The sequence below is a fragment of the Lemur catta genome, chromosome 1 (genome assembly GCF_020740605.2).
Source record: "Lemur catta isolate mLemCat1 chromosome 1, mLemCat1.pri, whole genome shotgun sequence".
Classification (NCBI taxonomy): domain Eukaryota; kingdom Metazoa; phylum Chordata; class Mammalia; order Primates; family Lemuridae; genus Lemur; species Lemur catta.
Window position 1 is genome coordinate 218,852,260 of NC_059128.1, and position 19,335 is coordinate 218,871,594.

Here is a 19,335-nt window from a genome sequence, read left to right on the forward strand (position 1 = left end):
TAAAGAAAATAAATGTAAAGTTTGCCTTAAAGATAAATGGTTATCTTTATATAAAATATTAAATTGTGTAAAGGAGTGATGTATTTTTACCTGATTTCTGCAGTTAAAAACAACATATGGTTTAAAACCAGTTGGAAGCAGGAAGAGAGCTCCCTAATGAATATAGTATTTGAGAAATAATTATTTATTCTAAAGTATTTTTTTTGAATGAAACCCTTTTTTTAGTTTTTGTAGGACTGAAACTTCCCAATTGATGTGAAGACATTTCAAACTGCGAGTTAACTAAATTAACTGTGTTTTTATCCCTTTATTAAAGAATATGTTGCTTTTCTGGTCGGGAATTTTTTTCCTTCACTTTAAATTCTTTGTGATGTCAGAGAATTCTTGTTTTCCCAGTGAGATTTCAGAAATTTTCTGAAATATAAAATGGAAATGTTTGTACAAGAAAAAATATGCTGCTTATATTATGAAAACAGATTTTTAACAAGTTTGTTTTTACATTCATATTGGTCATTCAACTATGAGCCAGTTTAATGCATTGTTTAAATAGCTCAGACTACGTTTTTGTTTTCCACTGAATGTTAAGCCTGTTTTTTCATGTAGTGTATACAATAGGATATTTTAGAAAAAGGATTTTAAATTTTTAAAACAATATTTTTATAGAGTTAATCACTGTAAAATTTTTTTCTCCTTAAATTTAGGCATAATTTATGAGGTATATAAGATGTTTTAAAAATACTATCTTGCAAGACCAGCTTTAAGAAGTAGCATACCATTCTTCATAATTAGTCTAATAGTCTTTTGTGAACTTTGAATTCCTTCCAGCTGCACTTTCTTTAAAATACTTTAGGATGGTGTGATGTTCATTACAAAATACCACTTGAAGTTCTTGATGGCCCCCTGGTGGAAAAATGAAGAAAGTATTTTATTGAAAATGTCTTGCTGTGATCATACTTGGTAATGGAAAAGAGTTAAAAGGGCATCTAAGTTATACTTTAGCAATTTAGGACATCATTAGAAATTTAATTAGGAAAATAAAAAGAATAGGAGTTACTTTTGGGCTTAACCTTATGTGGATAGAATTTTTAAAGATTGTTTTTCAGAATGTTTGAATTTTATGGCAGGTAGTATTGACAAAAGACTATATATAGAAATATAGCTTCTAAGACTATAGCATCCTAGTTCCCTTTTCATTAAATGTATTTTGTTATATGCAAAATTCATTATTCACAGCTTTGTGGTAAAATTGACAAGTAATTAAAATTAAATTTTTAAATACGTGATAAAAGCAGGATGCTTTGGGAGGTATTATCCCAGAATTATCCCACAACTTTAGCTTAAAACATATCAGAAATAGCTTGAAACAATAACAGTAAACAAATGTTTCTTTCCAGTATATAAAGTTAATACCAATGTTGTATGTGTTCATAAGGTTTATTTTCTGATACCACTAGTACTTTTAATGTCAATTATTAACTGCTTTAATTTACAGCAAGTAATCTTCCTATGTAAATTCTAATTCACATTTATAAATTAGTATTTTCATTTAGGGGTGTGAACTTTTGAAAAGGAATAAAAGCACCACCTTGTTTGTTGGAAATGAAATCTTTTTTTAGAAAGTCGTATTTCTGTGGAGCTTACCTCTAACTGTTCCTTATGAGATATTTATCCAAAAAAGTTACAGTAATAGCTTGTCATGAGGAAACAGTCTATTTACTATAGAATCTTTTAAGTCTCCGTGTGGATATGCTTGTGCATGTATGTGTGTGTATAAAAGGAGCAGCATCACCAAAAGATGAGTTAATTTCAGTCGTCAGTCCCCATGGAAAGAGGCTTGTCTCTTATCTTTAGTATTATGACATGGAGAATGATCTTGGGGAATGTAAGGAGAATGCAGAGTGGTACTCAGATTATTAATCTAGAGATACAAAGCTGTCTAGGAGGCCATTCTTTGAGGGTAGATGTTAACAGAAGTTAGCAAACTCATAGTGCCTCTGAGGGTATGCCAAGTCTTCAGTGTAGAATTAGCTATTTCAAAGTAGTAGGTGCAATAAGACCAGAGCCTAAGATCCCTAGGATAAAATTAGTTGTGTTAAGATTGGAAACTTGTATTTTGTAAAGTCAGTTAAGTGTTTTTGTTTTTCCATCTTATCCGGAAGAAGCTCTTGAAAGTTCTTGCCCTTACTGGCTGTCCTTAGAGAAGTCATTGGAATGCTTTTTGTAATAGAGCATTAAAGTATGTTTGGTGGCAGCAGTAATTGAAGTGAGAGAATCCCAGAGGTGAAGGCAACACACCTAGTAAAAGTCAGGAATATTTTTATGAGTGTCTTCTCTCCACAGTGATAGAGTCTAAGGTGCTAAATCTTGGTGATTCTATGATTCTTGGCCTGGGATACAAGTAGCTTCAGGAACAAATATGGTGTGTTGGTGGTACTCTATAGTCATCCTATAACATTAGTTTTTCTTGAACATATTTTTAAATAAGAAAAAGGCTTTAAAATCTTATTTTCATGTTGAAACTTGCAATATAGCATTTGAGTGTAATTTGTGTGGATAATTGCATATGTGGAATTTGTATAAGATAAAAGATGAGATTTTTAAGAAATGTTCATGTATCTATGACTCCTTGCTAAGTCTCTTTATATTTTTAAAATAATGATTTGGTTTTTGCTATTAAAACACATCAAGTGGAAAACTTTGAAAAGCACTGTCTTACAGTTATATAGTTGCCCCTGTTACCCACCACCTCTTCCCTGGGTAAAAACATGTTACAGCATAGATTTGAACAACATAACCTATTTACTTCATTTAGTACACTCATGCTTAATTTAAGATTGTGTTTGCGAATAATAAATACTAAACTAATAGCTTTAAATCTTTTTCTTCATTGTTATCAGCTTGGAAGTATTCAGCTGCTACAGCTGCTGACATCTCTGCCTTTCTCTGGGCCTTTGCTTCATTGGAAGGTGTCTGTTGCAGCTCTAGTCATAAAGATAGGAAGGGGAAAGGGATGTGGTTTATAAAATTAGTAGGAGTCTGTTTATATTTTGTTGATTAGAGCTGTGTCACATGGACTCTCCTAGTAGTAAGGGAGAGTTGGAAACCTAGTACTGTTGGCCCTCCATATCCATGCGTTCTGCATCTGTGGATTCAACCAACTGTGGATCAAAAGTATTCAGGGGAAAAATTGCATCTGTACTGAACATGTACAGACTTTTTTCCTTGTCATTATTCCCTAAACAATACAGTATAACAGCTATTTACATAGCCTTAATATTGTATTAGGCATTATAAGTAATCTCAAGATGATTTAAAGTGTATAAGAGGATATGAATAGGTTATATGCAAATATTACACCATCTTATATAAGGGATTTGAGCATCCTGAGATTTTGGTATCTGCAGGAGGTCCTAGAACCAGTTCCCCATGGATACCAAGGAATGCCTATACTGTAGTTAGCTTTTATTGCCTCTGTATTAGAAAAGCAAGGGAAAACTCTTGGCCAAAGCAACCTGTGGTGTCTGGCTTTATACATAAGTGCAGTATTTTTAGTGAAGTCTGATTAATTTAAGAGATGCTAATAGATACCATTAATCAAGTGATGCGTCCATTTAGCTGAAATAAAGCAGAATAGTCTAATTGAGGCTCCCCTTCACACATCTAGTTGGTAAAATAGCTACATAAAGGTTGAAACACTGTTGCATTGAGTATTTACTTCCCATTGTGTTTTAATCCTTCTCTCATGTTGTGACTTCTTTGCTTTAACCTTAAGAAGCAAAACTTAAACATTACAAAAAGCTACCTGTCTGTACACACTGAAGTATAAGGAGCATACTGCTTTATCTTTAGGATGTGGTATATGGTATCTACGGATTTCTTGTAACCAATTCGTTAAGCATTAATAGGTAACTTAAAATATGTTTAAGAGTTGTTTCAAAATAGAGAGATTTCATATTGAGAAATACTTTGTAATAATGGCCATAGCAGACTGCTCATTAGAATTGGATTAGAATAATTTTTAACAGTAATTAAAGTTAAATATCTTTCAGTGTTAAAAGCACAATCTTACTCTAGTATCTTCCTTCTTCTAAGATGAAATGTACTTTTTCTTGGTTGTGCTGCCAAACTTTTACATCGAACCAGTATCTTTAGGGGACTGTTCTATTATGGAATCCCTTTTTGTTGACTGTATGGTTTCTCCAAAGGATAAAAAGTATTCTTCAGTGACTTTGGGACTCCAACTAGCTCTTCCGTCTTTTAGGATGCTATTTATGTTAAGCTCCTTTCTTTCTCTGCTGGATTAGGAGGGTAGGGGGATTGGGGAAAAATACAAATAAACAAATAAAACCTTTTCTTGAAGTGAATAAATTAAAGTAAATAATCCTTTCATGTATTGGTAAATAGTTTCTAGTAGCATTTGCTGATAGCATTTGCTGATAATATGGATGCAACTAGAAATAGTTGATTGTTTATTGTTATATCCATTTAGAACTACATACTGTGATATGTGTTAATAGTCTTTTAATTTCTTTATTTGAAAATCTATTGTTTTGGAATGTAATATTTCTTACCTTCCTTTAAGCATGTCTTTATTTATGAAATTTTCTTGTTCACAGTTTATATGTTTATAAAATTTTCTTTTTACAAATGGAAAACTTGACAGTAAGTTTTAAGAGAATGTTTTATTTTAAAACAAATAACACTTGTTTGAATATATAACATTGAAATAGTGAAATAATTTCAGGAAACTATAACAGAATAGTGTCTTTCTAATTTTTACAAAGAAGATGGTAGTCATTTATTCATTGATACATTTACTCTTTTAGTAATTTATTGAGAACCTATGCACCAGATATATAGCAGTGAACAAAGGAAATCCTCTCATGGAGCTTATATTCTAATCATATTACCTATTATAACTTTTCTCCTCTATTATTAATTTAGAAATTCTGTCGGTGAGGAAGTTAGAATAAAAACTTGAGTGTTAAAAACTCTGCAAGTGTGCATAATTATAATAGTAATTGCTTTTTAAGCTCTGTATTTAGTTTGCTAGGGCTTCTATAACAAAATATCACAGACTGGTTGGCTTAAACAACAGAAATTTAATTTCTCACTATTCTGGAGGCTTGACGTCCAAGATCAAGGTGATAGCAGGGTTTCTTCTGAGGCCTTTTTCCTTAGCTTACAGATGGCTACCCTCTTGTGCCTCTTTGCATGGTCTTTTCTTTGCGCATGCATGCCCCTGGTGTGTCTCTCAGTGTGTCCAGTTTTCTTCTCTATAAGGGAACCGGTCAGATTGGATTATCTTACCCTAATGGCTACATTTTAACTTAAACATGCTTTTTTTTTTTTTTTTTTGGTACAGGCCCTATTTCCAAATACAGTTACATTCTGAGGTACTGTGAATTAAGACTTCAATGTATAAATTTTGGGGGAACATAATTCAGCCCCAAACAAGGTCCTTATTAATAAAGGAAGAGCCAGAGCTTCTAAATTCCACAAGCATGTAAAGGAAATTTTGAATGTAAACTTTTATGATGTATCACATTTTTTGTAAAACATTTTATTATAAAGTTTACTCAGCATTCATAAACTTGGTTTGAACAAATCTTGTCATCAGTGGAGATTGCCAGATGAATAAGGGTGATATGACTTAAGAATATTCAGTTTAAAAATTACTTGAATTTTCAGATTACGAAAGCCATTGTAGTCTCTACCTCTCAATTTGGCCACTCTGTACCCATTTGCTGCTACCAAAGAAGAAGAAATATTTTGATCATGTGTTTGGGCGTGGAAGATAGTGAAAAAGACAGCAAATGTTTTTGTCCGTACAAGAATATGTGTGTCTGTGTGTGTGTGTGTGAGAGAGAGAGAGAGAGAGAGAGAGAGAGAGAGAGAGAGGGAGAGAGAGAGAGAGAAAGATAGAGATGGCTACTTGTGTTTAAACTAATATATGCCCAAGGTACCTTGTGTTAAGTGGGCTTTTTATGGGTTGGCTTTAGGAACCTAGTCATAATTTATATTGTCGTTTCAAGTTTTTCCAAGCAGTCAAAAAGGACTCATTTTTGAAATACAGCCTATTCATGAATTAGGAACTATCTGTGTAAAAACATATTTGACAACAACAGAAGTTATAGTTGCTGATTGCTTGTTGGTCTTGCAGAAGTAGAGAACAAGAACTTTTGTTTGACAGAATGTTTTAAAGAGTGAAGCAAATTGGCAGTGCTTTCTGGACTTAAGGTCCAGGAATGGATTTATTCTAACAGTACAGCTGTGTTTTTTGAGAAAATGTTAATCTGTTTTAAGTTAGCTTAAACAGGCATTTGCTGGAGTTAAAGTACATGTAAAAGAAATCTTACCTTGAAGTTCATAGCCATTAAGAGGTATAATACACAGACCACTGGAAACTCCTGGCAGAATTTTGTTTTAATGTATTCTCAATTGGTTTTAGAGAAAAAAGCAATATAAGTTTGACATATTTCACAAATTTGAAATATAAGTTGTGATTGTCATTAATTTTATTATGTTCTGTTCGTTGTTCTTGTATGTATTAGATATCTGCTATGCAGACTGTACTGTCATGATCATTTCTCACAGCTAACAGTCATTTAACCCTCAATGAGTGTTATTCATCACCCTTTGCTAGTTTTTATTTTTTGTTGCTGTTTTTATTTTTAAATGTTTGAAGTTATTTTATAAATAATTTACAGAAGAATAAAGGTAATGACAAACCATCATTAAAAATTTTAATTAGAATCTGAACATAGCACACTCAATTTTTTATCAGCTTTACTGAGATATAATTGACATACGGTAAACTGCACATACTAAGAGGACAGTTTCATAAGTTTTGACCTGTGAAACCATCACTATAATCAAGATAGTAAATGTATCCATCACTTTGAAAAGTTTCCTCAAGCTTTTTTTTCAGTCTCTTTCTTGTCCTGTCCTTCCCCATCCTCTCTCCCCCAGACTGCTACTGGTTTGATTTCTGTCATTGTAGACTAGTTTGCATTTTCTAGAGTTTTATATAAATGGAATCATAAAATATGTTCTATTTTTAAATCTGGTCTTTTCCAGATTATTTTGAGATTCATGTATGTCGTTGCCTGTATCAATAGTCCATTCCTTTTAATTGCTGGGTAGTATTTCATTGTATATAATACATGTGTTTATGAAGATGTTTATACTGAAAATATGCAGTGTCCTTGGAATATAACTACTTATTAATTGTCCTACTTGAACAGAAAATATATATCCATTTGGTACATACTGATTCTAGATATTAAATAGGTTCTGTTTTTTCACTTGACGTCAGAACATACTTTTACAGATTTTGATGGCTTGTAGTTTTGAAGTAAAGAGGACATTCATTGTTTTTGATCCATGATTGCAAAGCATTTCTCTTTTGATTTATAATATCAACAATTAGAATGATCAGTGAATTTTTTCAATTTTATATCATCTGTTTCCTTCCATTTACCATTGTATACATATCTACCATCAACAGTTGTCAATTTATAAACAAATTATGATGCATAAATATAAAAAATGAGAGAGGGTGCTGTTGCATGTACTCTTAGGATTCTAGGATAGTCCAAATTCTTGTCACAAATACTACATGATAAAGTCCTTGTTTAATGACTAAGTGGATGAAAATTCTTGAATTTAAGAAAATTCATTTAGAATATTGTCATCTGAAGACTTGCAGTCTCAGATTTCACTTATACAGTTGAAGCCATCATCATTAATCTACGGTGCTCTCTCTGTATTTTCATTCATCTTTTGATCATCTAGTGGTTGTAAAATATCTTTCTCTGTCAGTTTTCCTCTCTTTGCCATTAATGGTGGTGTGCAGAAAAGAGTTGACATAACCTAAACTGCTATCTTTGAAAAGGCCTGCTTGCAAGGTTGGCCCTTAGCTGGTGTCTAGGAACTTAGATTTCAGGAGGATTCCCACCACTAACTGAAAAGTATGGTTACCGTTTGTGCAAGCAGTATTGTTTATGCTGAACACCTCCTTCTGGGAGTCTGGAATTTTGGCATGTGCTAGGCAGAGGCTGCCTGTGTGACCAGCCCACAGTGAAAACCCTGGGCTCTGAGTCTCTAACAATCTTCACTGGTTGACAGCATTTCACATGTGTTGTCTGTCGCAACTTGCTGCTGGGAGAATTAAGGGTATCTTGTGTGACTCCTCTGGGAGAGGACTCTGGAAGCTTACTCCTAGTTTCCCCCAGATTTCATCCCACGCGCCTTTTCTCTTTGTTGATTTTTGTTTTGTAGCCTTGGTCATAATAAATCACACTTGCAAACATGACACAGTCTTCTGAGTCCTGCTAGCAAATCATTGAACCTGGGAGTAATCTTGTGGATATCTCAACACAGGCAGAAAGTTAAAAATTCTGAATTATCAACTGTATTCAGTGAATGCTTAAAAAAAAAAAAAAAAAAAAAAAAAAAAAAAAAAAAAAACTTCCAAGGCAGTGTCTGAGGGATGATGGCATAGTGATGATTTATTTCCAGATAGAATGAGTTTTATTCATATGTAAAGTAAATTTCTCTTTGTTATATGGAAGACCTTAAGAAAGAACGACAATTGTGGAAAAGCAATCCTTAAAAATATTTAGAATTACTTTTAAACCCACTCCCATTCTTCACCCAACCCCCACCCATACAAACTAGATTTGGGTTCAGTGAACCCTGATGGTCTACCAAAGATTTGATAAAGTATGGTTTCTTAGTCATTTTCATGCTATTTAAAATTCCCTTTTATTAAATATTGAGTAAATAAAAACTAATATATAAAATATATGTAGGTGTAAAGAATTGCTATGTAACATTAAAAATAGTTAAAGAATACTATCTGTTCCCTTAGAAATCCCCTGGTTGCTCCCCTCCAGATTCTATCTCATTTCTTCCTGACTCAGTAATCATAATTCTGAATTCCATGTTTGGTATTCCTTGCTTTAAAAAAAAAAAAATCCTAAACAATAAATAAATAAGTAAATAAGTGTGTGTGTGTGTGTGTGTGTGTATGTGTATGTATTTTTTTTTTTTTTTTGAAGAGGGTCTTGCTTTGTCTCCTGGGCTGGAGTGCAGTGATGTCATCATAGCTCACTGCAACCTCAAACTCTTGGGCTCCAGCGATCCTCCTGTCTTGGCCTCCCAAAGTGCTAGGATTACAGGTGTGAGCCATTGCACCTGGCCTCAGTTTCATATATTTTTGAGCCACTGGGTAATATTGGTTATAGTTGTTAGAGATTCTATGGCTTGTAGCTTTTTTGTCCAGCCCTATACAATATATTTTGAAGAATAAAATCACTTAGTTATTTTAACATCAAATTACCAGTCTTTTCTGTGTAAGTTTACACATTTCATGTCTTGTTTTGAATTTACTTCCATAGCCAGAAGCCATAATCTTCTATACACTATTGTCTTCTAAAAGTTTTATAGTTTTGACTTTTACATTTAGGTCTTTAATCTACCTGAAATTAATTTTTGTTTTGATATAAGAGTCACATTTCATTTTTTCTAATGAATACCTAATTGTCCCAGTCTCATTTATTAACACATTGTTTCCGTTCTCCTAATGATCTGTACTGTCATAAATTCAGAGTTTCTGAACTCTTTTCTTTTGTTCCATTCAGCAGTTTGTCTAACCCTGTGTCAATACACATTATCTTAACTACTAAAGCTTTAAAACAATACCTGTTCAAATTATTGATTTATGTATTATTTTATATTTTGTATGCAGATGGTAATATCATTTGTGAATAATGACTATTTTGCTACTATCATAAAAATAAAATTTCTAGGTCAAGGGTTGTATATATTTTTAATTTTGATAGATAGTGTTAAATTTCTGGCAAGAAAAGTTATTCTCATTTATATTTCCACCTTTATTAGAGTTGCTGTTTTCCCACACCTTCATCAAAACTGGGTCTTGTCAGACATTTATGTTTTTGTTGATCTGCCCAGATAAAAATGATATATTGTTATTCTAATGTGTGTTTCTTCATGAGTATGAAAATGAACACCTGAATATCTTCTCATTGTTTATTAGCTATTTGTAATTCTTTTTTAAATGAGCTGCTAGTTCGTATCGCTTGCTCATTTTTCTTTTTCCTTTTTTAAAAATTGATTTGTGAGACTTTACTATACAGTTAAAAACTGGTTCTTTTGTAATATAATTGAGCACTCCCTCTCCCTCCTCTTCCCTAAATTGGTTGCAGTTTTCTTCTGTTGGTGATATAGAAGTTTTAAACTTTATTCAAATTTATTAGTCTTTTTTTGTTTCTGGATATTGTTTCTTACCTGGTAACGAATTTACCTATGTTCTGTGATCTAACATGTAAATTACTTTTTTTTTAGTTTGTTATGCCATAAGAATCCTGATTATTTTTTCCAGATGGCTATTTACCTAACACTATTCATTCAATAATCTATCATTCTTCTACTGACTTAAGATATTATTCTTATCACAGTTATTAAATTTGCATGTTTTTTGGTTGGTTGTCAGACTCTGTGTTCTGTTAAATTGATTTGTTTATTTTTGTTTGTGCTGCTATCTAGCTTTTAATTATTGAGGCTTTCCAGTGCTTCTCTATACTTGATAGAACCATTTATCTCTCATGACTTTTTAATTCTGAATTTTCTTGGCTTCTCATATTCTGTTTTTTTCAGATGATTACTAATACCATGCCAGATACTTTCACCCACCCTAATAAAACTGTGTTGATATATTAATTGCAAAACATTTTTATAGATTATTTTCTTAGGAAATTCAAACTATTAAAATATTGGGCCTTTATCCAAGAACCAACTGTATTTGTTCATTGTTCCTTTATTCCCTTCTAAAATTTTGAAGTTTTCTTTATAGAGGTTGAGCCCTTAAAGTTTAATTCAGGTTCTCATTTTTGTTGTTGTTGCTGTTGGGAATGGGATCTTTTCTAATAGATTTATAGATATTTACTATTTTATTGAATCATTTTCATTAAAGTAAAATTTACATTCAATAAGCTGCATCCATGTAAAGTATATAATTTGATTAGTTTTGACAGATGCAAACCCTGTGAAACCACTGCCACACTCAAGATACAGAATATTTCTTTCACTCCAAAAAGATTCTTTGTGCTCCTTTACATTCCATTCAACCCTCCACTCCCCACCAGTTACCACTGATCTGCCTTTGTCACTGTAAATTATTTTACATTTTCAAAAATGTTATGTAATTGGATTCATACAGTAAGATTCTTTTGTGTCTGGTTTCTTAACTCACAGTGCTTTTGAGATTCATTGAAGTTGTTGGTTATGTAAATAATTTACTACTTCTTATTGCAAAGGTGTATTCCAGTGTCTGGATATATTACATTTTATCTATACCTGTTGATGGACATTTGGATTGTTAGCAGTTCTTGGCTATTGTGAACAAAGGTGTTACGACTTTTCAGGTACAAGTTTTTGTGTGGACATATGTTTTTATTTCTCTTTGATAGATGTCTGGTGGTTGTTTTAATACCCTAGGTATATAAGAATGGTGGTTTTCAGCAGTGTATGAGAGTCTCAGTTGCTCCATAAATTCACCAGTGCTTGTCCTTTATACCACCTCCCCCAAAAAGCCATTTTAGTGGATATGCAGTGGTTTAGTGGGTATCACATTGTGGTTTTACTTTGCATTTCCTTGGTGATTTGTGCTGTTGAGCATCATTTCATGTTTGACTTGAGTTTATCTTCTTTTGTAAAGTGGTATGGGTCTCCAGCCCCCCTATAAGAAAGATATATTGGAGTCCTTAGCCCTAATATCTCAGAATGTGACCTTATTTGTAGTTAGGGCTTTGCGGGGATGATCCAGTTAAAATGAGGTCATTGGAGTGGGCGCTAATCTAATATAACTGGTATTCTTATAAAAAAGGGAAATTTGAACAAAGAGGTATGACAGAGCAAGTACACCATGTAAAGATGAAGGCAGAGATTGGAGTGATGCATCTATAGCTCAAGGAATGCTCAAAATTGTGAACTAGCCACCAGAAGCTAGGAAGGGAGGCATGGAACAGGTTCTTCCTCACGGCCCTCAGAAGAAACCAACTCTGCTGATCCCTGATCTTATACTTAGCTTCCAGAACTATGAGACAATAAATTTCTGTTGTTTAAACCTCCCAGTTTGTGGTACTTTGTTACAGTAGCTGTAGCAAACTAATACATGAAGTATTGTGTAAATTTGTTCCCCGTTTTATAAAACTGAATTGTTTTTCTTATGACTGAATTATAAAAGATCTTTGTATATTCAGATATGAGTCCTTTGTCAGATATATTTATTGTAGATATTTTATTTCATTCTATACTTGCCTTTTACTTTTTTTAGTGGTGACTTTCCAAGAGCAAAAGTTTTAATAAAGCCCACTTTATCTAAAACATTAATCATTGTACTTTTTATGTTCTATATTAGTAAATCTTTTCCTAGTCTATGTTCACAAAAAATATTTTCTCATATATTCTAGAAATTTATAGTTTTAGATTTTACATTTACATCTGTGATCGATTTCAAGTTAATTTTTTGTATGATGTGGGATAGAGGTTGATACTAATTTTTTTCTGTATAGATATCTAGTCACTGCAGTGCCATTTGTTGAATTGCTTCCATTGAATTGCCAAAAATCAATTGACTGTATCTGTGTAAATTTATTTCTGAACTCTTTATTCTGTTCCATTGATATATCTGTCCACCTTTTGGCTGATACCACACTGTCTTGATATCAGATAATGTAAGTTGTAAGTCTTCTTACTATTCTTTTTAAAACTTGGTTCATCTCTTCTAGGTCATTGGTGTTTCAATATTTCAGAATCACTTTATTAGTTTCAACAGAAAGTTTGCTGGAATTATTATTGGGATTGCACTGAACCTATAAATCATTTAAAGAAAATGAACTGCTTGATAATGAGTCCTCCAATCCACAAACATATAGTGTGTTTATTTCTTTAGATATTAATTTCTTTTAGCAGTGTTCTGTAATTTGTGGTGAAGACATCTTGCACATCTTTTGTTAAATTTATTCCTAAATATTTTATCTTTTTTCAGAGTTGGTGCAAATGGAATTTTTAAAAAGTTTTGACTTCCAATTATTCACTGTTGGTATAAAAAATATAATTTGATTGATTAACATTGTATCCTACAACCTTACCAAATTAAACTGTTGTTTTAATAGTCTTGTAAATTCCTTGGGATTTTCAGTGTAAACAATCCATGTCATTTACAAATAGAGACAATTTTACTTCATCCTTATTGGCTTTTATACTTTTTATTTCTTTTATTTGCCTTCTAGCCATGGTTAGGACCTCTAGCATAATGTTGAATAGAAGTAAGGCGAGTGAGCACTCTTTTTCGTATTTCTCCATCTTAATGTTCAACTTTTCATCATTAGATATGTTAGCTGTTTGGTTTTCATGAATGCCCTTTGTCAAATTGAGATTGTGCCTCTGGATTTTTAGTTCAATGAGAATTTATCATGAATTGGTAATAAATTGGATCACATATTTCTATCAAAATGTTCATGTGATTTTTCTCCTTTATTCTGTTAATATAGAGAATTACACTGATTTGTTTTTCCGATTTTAAACTAACCTTGCCTTCCTGTGGTAAACCTTATTTTGTCATAATGTTTTATCCTTTGGATCATCCTTTTCATATTCAGTTAAAAAGGACTCTTGCATTTATTTTAAAAAGGACTCTTGCATTTATGTTCATGATGGATATTCATCTATCATTTTCTTCTTTTAGAATGTCTTTGTCAGGTTTTATCAATAGTGTTATGGTGCTCTCATAGTTGGAAATGTTCTATTTTCTGAAAGAATTTGTGTAGAATTGATATTTCTTTCTTAAATGTTTTGTAGAAATCACTTCTGGGCCTGGTTCTCAGTGGGAAGAATTTTGATAACAAATTCAGCTTTAATAGATGTTAAAGATGTAAAGAAATATATGTAAACATTTATATATAAATCTGTGGGGCCACTCAGCTTTACTGTTTCATATTGTGTCAGAATATTGTGTGTGGTGAGATATGTTTTTCACGGAATTTCTTGGTTTCATCTAACCTGTTGAATTTGTTGGCCTAAAGCTTTTCATAATTATTTTTGTATTATCTTTGTAAGGTGTGTAGGTTTTGGAGTGATAACCTCTCTTGCATTCTTTGATATTGATGATTATATTCTGTCTCTTTTTCTTCTAAGTCTAAAGGGATTTATCTATTTTGATGATTATTTGGCTTTGTTAATATTCCCAATTCTTTGTTTTCTGTTTCAATGATTTCCACCTTTTATTATTTCCTTCCTTTTCTTCAGGTTTACTTAATCTTTATTTATTAATTTAGGTAGTTCTTGAAGTAGATCCTTTAGGTCACTGATTTTAAGCTTTCATTTCTAATATAACCAATTAAAGCTACAAATTTTTATTTAAGTACTTGTAAAGTTTCAAAACAGTACTCAAGATCACTCACCTCTGATGTCAGTTGCAAGTTTGGGGGTGCCCCACAACCACCCTCAGGTTCAGTAGTTCACTAGAAGGACTCAGCAGAACTCACTGAAAACTATTTTACTCACAGTTAAGGTTATTACAGTGAAAGGATACAAATTAAACTCAGCCAATGGAGATACATGGGGCAGAGTCCAGGAAACTTCCCAAAGGAAGAGTTTTCAGTTGACCTCTCTGGGGAGTCATGGACAATGTAAACTCTTCTGGCAACAGTGTGTGACAGTATACACTGAATTTTCCAACTGGGAAAACTCATCCAAGCCTTGCTTTACAGAGTTGTTGTCGGGGCTCAATCATATCTACATGATTGGCTACTCACAGTGCTGACTTGTGTTCAGCCCCTCCAAGAAGTCAAGCTGATACTGTGACCCAAATCCCCCCAACCATAAATGACACTGTTAGACTAAATGGCATGGTCCAAAGTCCCCAGGCAGATAAAGATAGTCTTACCAGGCAAGAGATTTCAAGAATTTGGCGATTACTGCTCAGGAGTCAAGGACAAAGGCAAAGTTAAATTTCTTTGCTACGCAGCATTGCTTTAGCTTCATTATTACTTAGTTCTGAGGTCTAATTTCCTTGAGTTATTTTTTGACCCATGAGTTTTTTTTATAAGTGTATTGTTTAATATACAAATATTAGGGGTTTTACTAGATATCTTATTGTTGTTTGTTTCTAAGTTAATTCTGTTGCGGTCAGAGCACTCTTTATGATTTCAATTCTGTTAGATTTGTGATTTGTTTTGTGGCCTTGCATATGGACTATATTGGCAAACGTACCACGTGCACCAAAAATAATGTATTTTTTTCAGTTGTTAAAGTGTAGTGTGTCATAAATACCAATTTGGTCAAAATGGTTGATAGTTCAGATTGTCTTTGCTAATATTTTTATAGTTCTGTCAATTGCTGATCAAGGAGTTTATATCTCTTACTAAGATTATCAAATTATCTGTTTCTCCCTTTAATTTTCTTTGGTTTTGCTTATGTATTTTAAGGCTCTGTTATTAGGTACTTATATTTATGGTTATTATAGTTTCCTAACGAATTAAATTTTTAGCATTTTGAAATCTCTTTCTTTAGACAAATACTCTGTCTTAAAGTCTGCTTTATCAGATATTAATACAGCTACTTAGGCTTTCTTATGCTTGAAATTTATAGGATATATCTTTATTTATATACTTTTATTCTTTTTATCTTTACATATAAAGTACATATCTTTTTTTATTTGTTCTGATAATCTCTGCCTTTTAATTATAGTGTTTAAGGCCTTGCACATTTAATGCAATCATCAACATGATTAAGGTTTGCTTTTTTTTTTTTTGAGACAGAGTCTCACTTTGTTGCCTGGGCTAGAGTGCCCGTGGCATCAGCCTAGCTCTCAGCAACCTCAAACTCCTGGGCTCAAGCAATCCTCCTGCCTCAGCCTCCTGAGTAGCTGGGACTACAGGCATGTGCCACCGTGCCCGGCTAATTTTTTTTTGTATATATATTTTTAGATGTCCAGATCATTTCTTTCTACTTTTAGTAGAGACGGGGGTCTCGCTCTTGCTCGGGCTGGTCTCGAACTCCTGAGCTCAAACGATGCACCCGCCTCGGCCTCCCAGACTGCTAGGATTACAGGCGTGAGCCACCGTGCCCGGCCAAGGTTTGCTTTTTTAAATGATTTGTTTTCTCTTTGTCCTCCTTTGGTTGCTTTGTTCTCCCTTTCTTTTCTCTTTTAGGATTATTTGGATATATTTTAGTATTCTCTTTTAATTTAACTACTGGCTTCTTAGCTATCTGCCTCTTTGCATTTTTGTATTAGTTGCTGTAAGGATTGCAATATATGTTCTTAACTTTTCGCATTGTACCACTTCACATAAAATGCAGATACTTTGCAGTTGTATAGGTCTATTTACCAGCACTGTCATCCCCTGCTCCCCGCTATCTTTTATGCCATAGTTTTCATATGTATTACATCTGTATGTATTAAATCTACGTACATATTATATAGACTCTATAAGACTGTGATTTTTGCTTTAAATTATCATGTATATTTTTAAAAGGGAATTTTACCTAATTTGCTTTGCAGATTCAGCTAGGGATAACAAATTTAATAAACATCAAAAGTTACAGAACATCCCTGAAGCCAGAACTGGCTGACAGACTCAGTTGGTTTAAAGGTCTAGTTTCTGCATGAGAAGTGGCCTGGATCATTGGGTCACTGGACCCCAACGTTTTTGGCACCAGGGACTGGTTTCATGGAAGAAAATTTTTCCATGGGTTGGGGGAGTGTAGGGGAGAGGATGATTCAGGAAGCACATTACATTTATTGTGCAGTCAGACCTCTTTGCTAATGATAATCTGTATTTGGAGCTGCTTCCCAGAGCTAGCATCGTGGCTTCAGCTCCACCTCAGATCATCAGGCATGAGATTCTCATAAGGAGCGCACAACCTAAATCCCTCACATTTGCGCTCGTATGAGAATTTAATGCTGCTGCAGATCTGACAAGAGGCGGAGCTTATGCAGTGATGCAAGCGATGGGGAGTGGCTGTAAATACAGATGAAGCTTCACTTGCTCTCCCTCTGCTGCTCGTCTCCTGGTTTGCAGCCCGGTTCCTGACAGGCCACAGAGAAACTGACAGGTACCAGTCCATGGCCTGGGGGTTGGGGACCTCAGGCTTGGGTGGTTTAGAGTTGCAGTACTGTGAACACCTCTTGGTGTTCTGTTGGTGCTATAGCAATGTCCAGTGGTGGAAGCCAGGTTCAGCTATTCAGAGAACCAGATGCAATTAGGGAAAGAAGTAAGATTCATGTTCAGATTCTCAGCACCGTTGAGTGTTAGCCCAAGTCATGTGTATTTTAATTTATCATTTAAATATGGGAAATTACTTCTATTAAATTTTCAGTAGATTTGCTTAGATTTTTCAGCTATATAACAGTATATTCCTGGGCCAGGTGCAATGGCTCATGTCTGTAATCCTAGCACTCTGGGAGGCCAAGGCTGGAGGATTGCTTGAGCTCAGGAGTTCGAGACTGAGCAAGAGCGAGCCCCTGTCTCTACTAAAAAATAGAAAAAAAAAAAAAAAAATTAGCCGGGCAACTAAAAATAGAGAAAATTAGCTGGCTGTGTTGGCACACGCCTGTAGTCCCAGCTACTCAGGAGGCTGAGGCAGGAGGATTGCTTGAGCCCAGGAGTTTGAGGTTGCTGTGAGCTAGGCTGACACCATGGCACTCTAGCCTGGCCAACAGAGCAACACTCTATGTCTCAAAAACAAAACAAAACATAACAAAAAAACCCCACAGTATATCCTGTACATAGTGATTATTGTATCAACTCATTAAAATTTTGTTTTTGTTTTTGTTTTTTTAGTTTTTAAGGTAAGTTTGTGAATGAGTAATATATTGATGTGGTTCAAAATCCAAAAGGTATATAAAAATGAAAGATTTGTACCCTTTCCCCCGGGTACAAATCTCCTCTCATCAAGCAGCTAAAGTCATCTGTTTTATATGCATGCTAGTTTATCCATATGTAAGCAAATATTTGTATTTTCCTTCACCCCTCTTACATACACATGCACACACATACACACACACACACACACACGCACAAAGGAGCACAGTCTATACTGTTCTGAACTTGTTTTAGCCACTTAACCTTATATTCTGGAGCTCTTCCTATTTACATTCCTAAAGACTTTTCTCACCTTTTTATGGCTTATGATATTCTCTTATTTAGATAGGGATAATTTCTTTGACAGTTCATTGTTGATGAATATAATGATGGATGTTTTTAGTTACTAGTTTTACAAACAATGCTACAGTGAATAACTGCCTACACATATATCAATTGTGCACGTGGGAATATTTCTGTAGGACAAATTCCTAAAAGTAGAATGAATTATCGGGTCAGAGGATATATGTATTTATAATTTTGGTAGAGGTTGTGAAATTGCTCTTCATAGAGGTGATACTAGTGTGTACTCCACAGATATAAATGATAGTGCTTGTTTTTCCCATGTACTTATCAGTATAGTGTGTTATCAAACTTGGATATTTGACAATGGCATCTCAGTGTAGTTTTATATATATATATATATATATATATATTTTTTTTTTTTTTTTTTTTTTTTTTTTTTTTTTGAGACAGAGTCTTACTCTGTTGCCCGGGCTAGAGTGCCATGGCATCAGCCTTGCTCACAGCAACCTCAGACTCCTGGGCTCAGGCAATCCTCCTGCCTCAGCCTCCCGAGTAGCTGGGACTACAGGCATGCGCCACCATGCCCAGCTAATTTTTCTATATATATTTTTAGCTGTCCGTATAATTTCTTTCTATGTTTAGTAGAGACGAGGTCTCACTCTTGCTTAGGCTGGTCTCGAACTCCTGACCTCGAGCGATCCACCCGCCTCGGCCTCCCAGAGTGCTAGGATTACAGGCGTGAGCCACCGCGCCTGGCCTTTTATATTTATAATTTTGGGAGTAGGTAAACATCTTTTTTACATTTAAAAGGTATTTCATTTCTATTCTCTGCATTGTTTGCTTTAATATTCTTCTTCCATGCATTGGAGAGAGAGCCAGAGGGATTTATAGTCTTTATATATGTTTGTGAAATTAGTCCTTTGGATTAATGTTACAAATGTTCTCTAGTAGTTTTTTATTTTTTAACTTCTGGTCAAATGAATCAGCCATTTTTTTTATGGCTTCTCAGTTATCTTTTACAGTTATATATGGTTATATATAACTATACATAGTTATGTAGTTTTAATCAGTAATGGATGTTTTTATTGGTTGACTATTTGGTATTCATTAATTTTTTTTTATTTTTGACTTTTTA

General features: G+C 33.7%; 1 protein-coding gene across 8 annotated transcripts in view; it reads left to right on the forward strand.

Annotated features, from left to right (window-relative positions):
• The window catches only part of DLG1 (discs large MAGUK scaffold protein 1), a 276,957-nt gene that overhangs the window by 69,288 nt on the left and 188,334 nt on the right, over positions 1 to 19,335 (forward strand). The window lies entirely within an intron of this gene.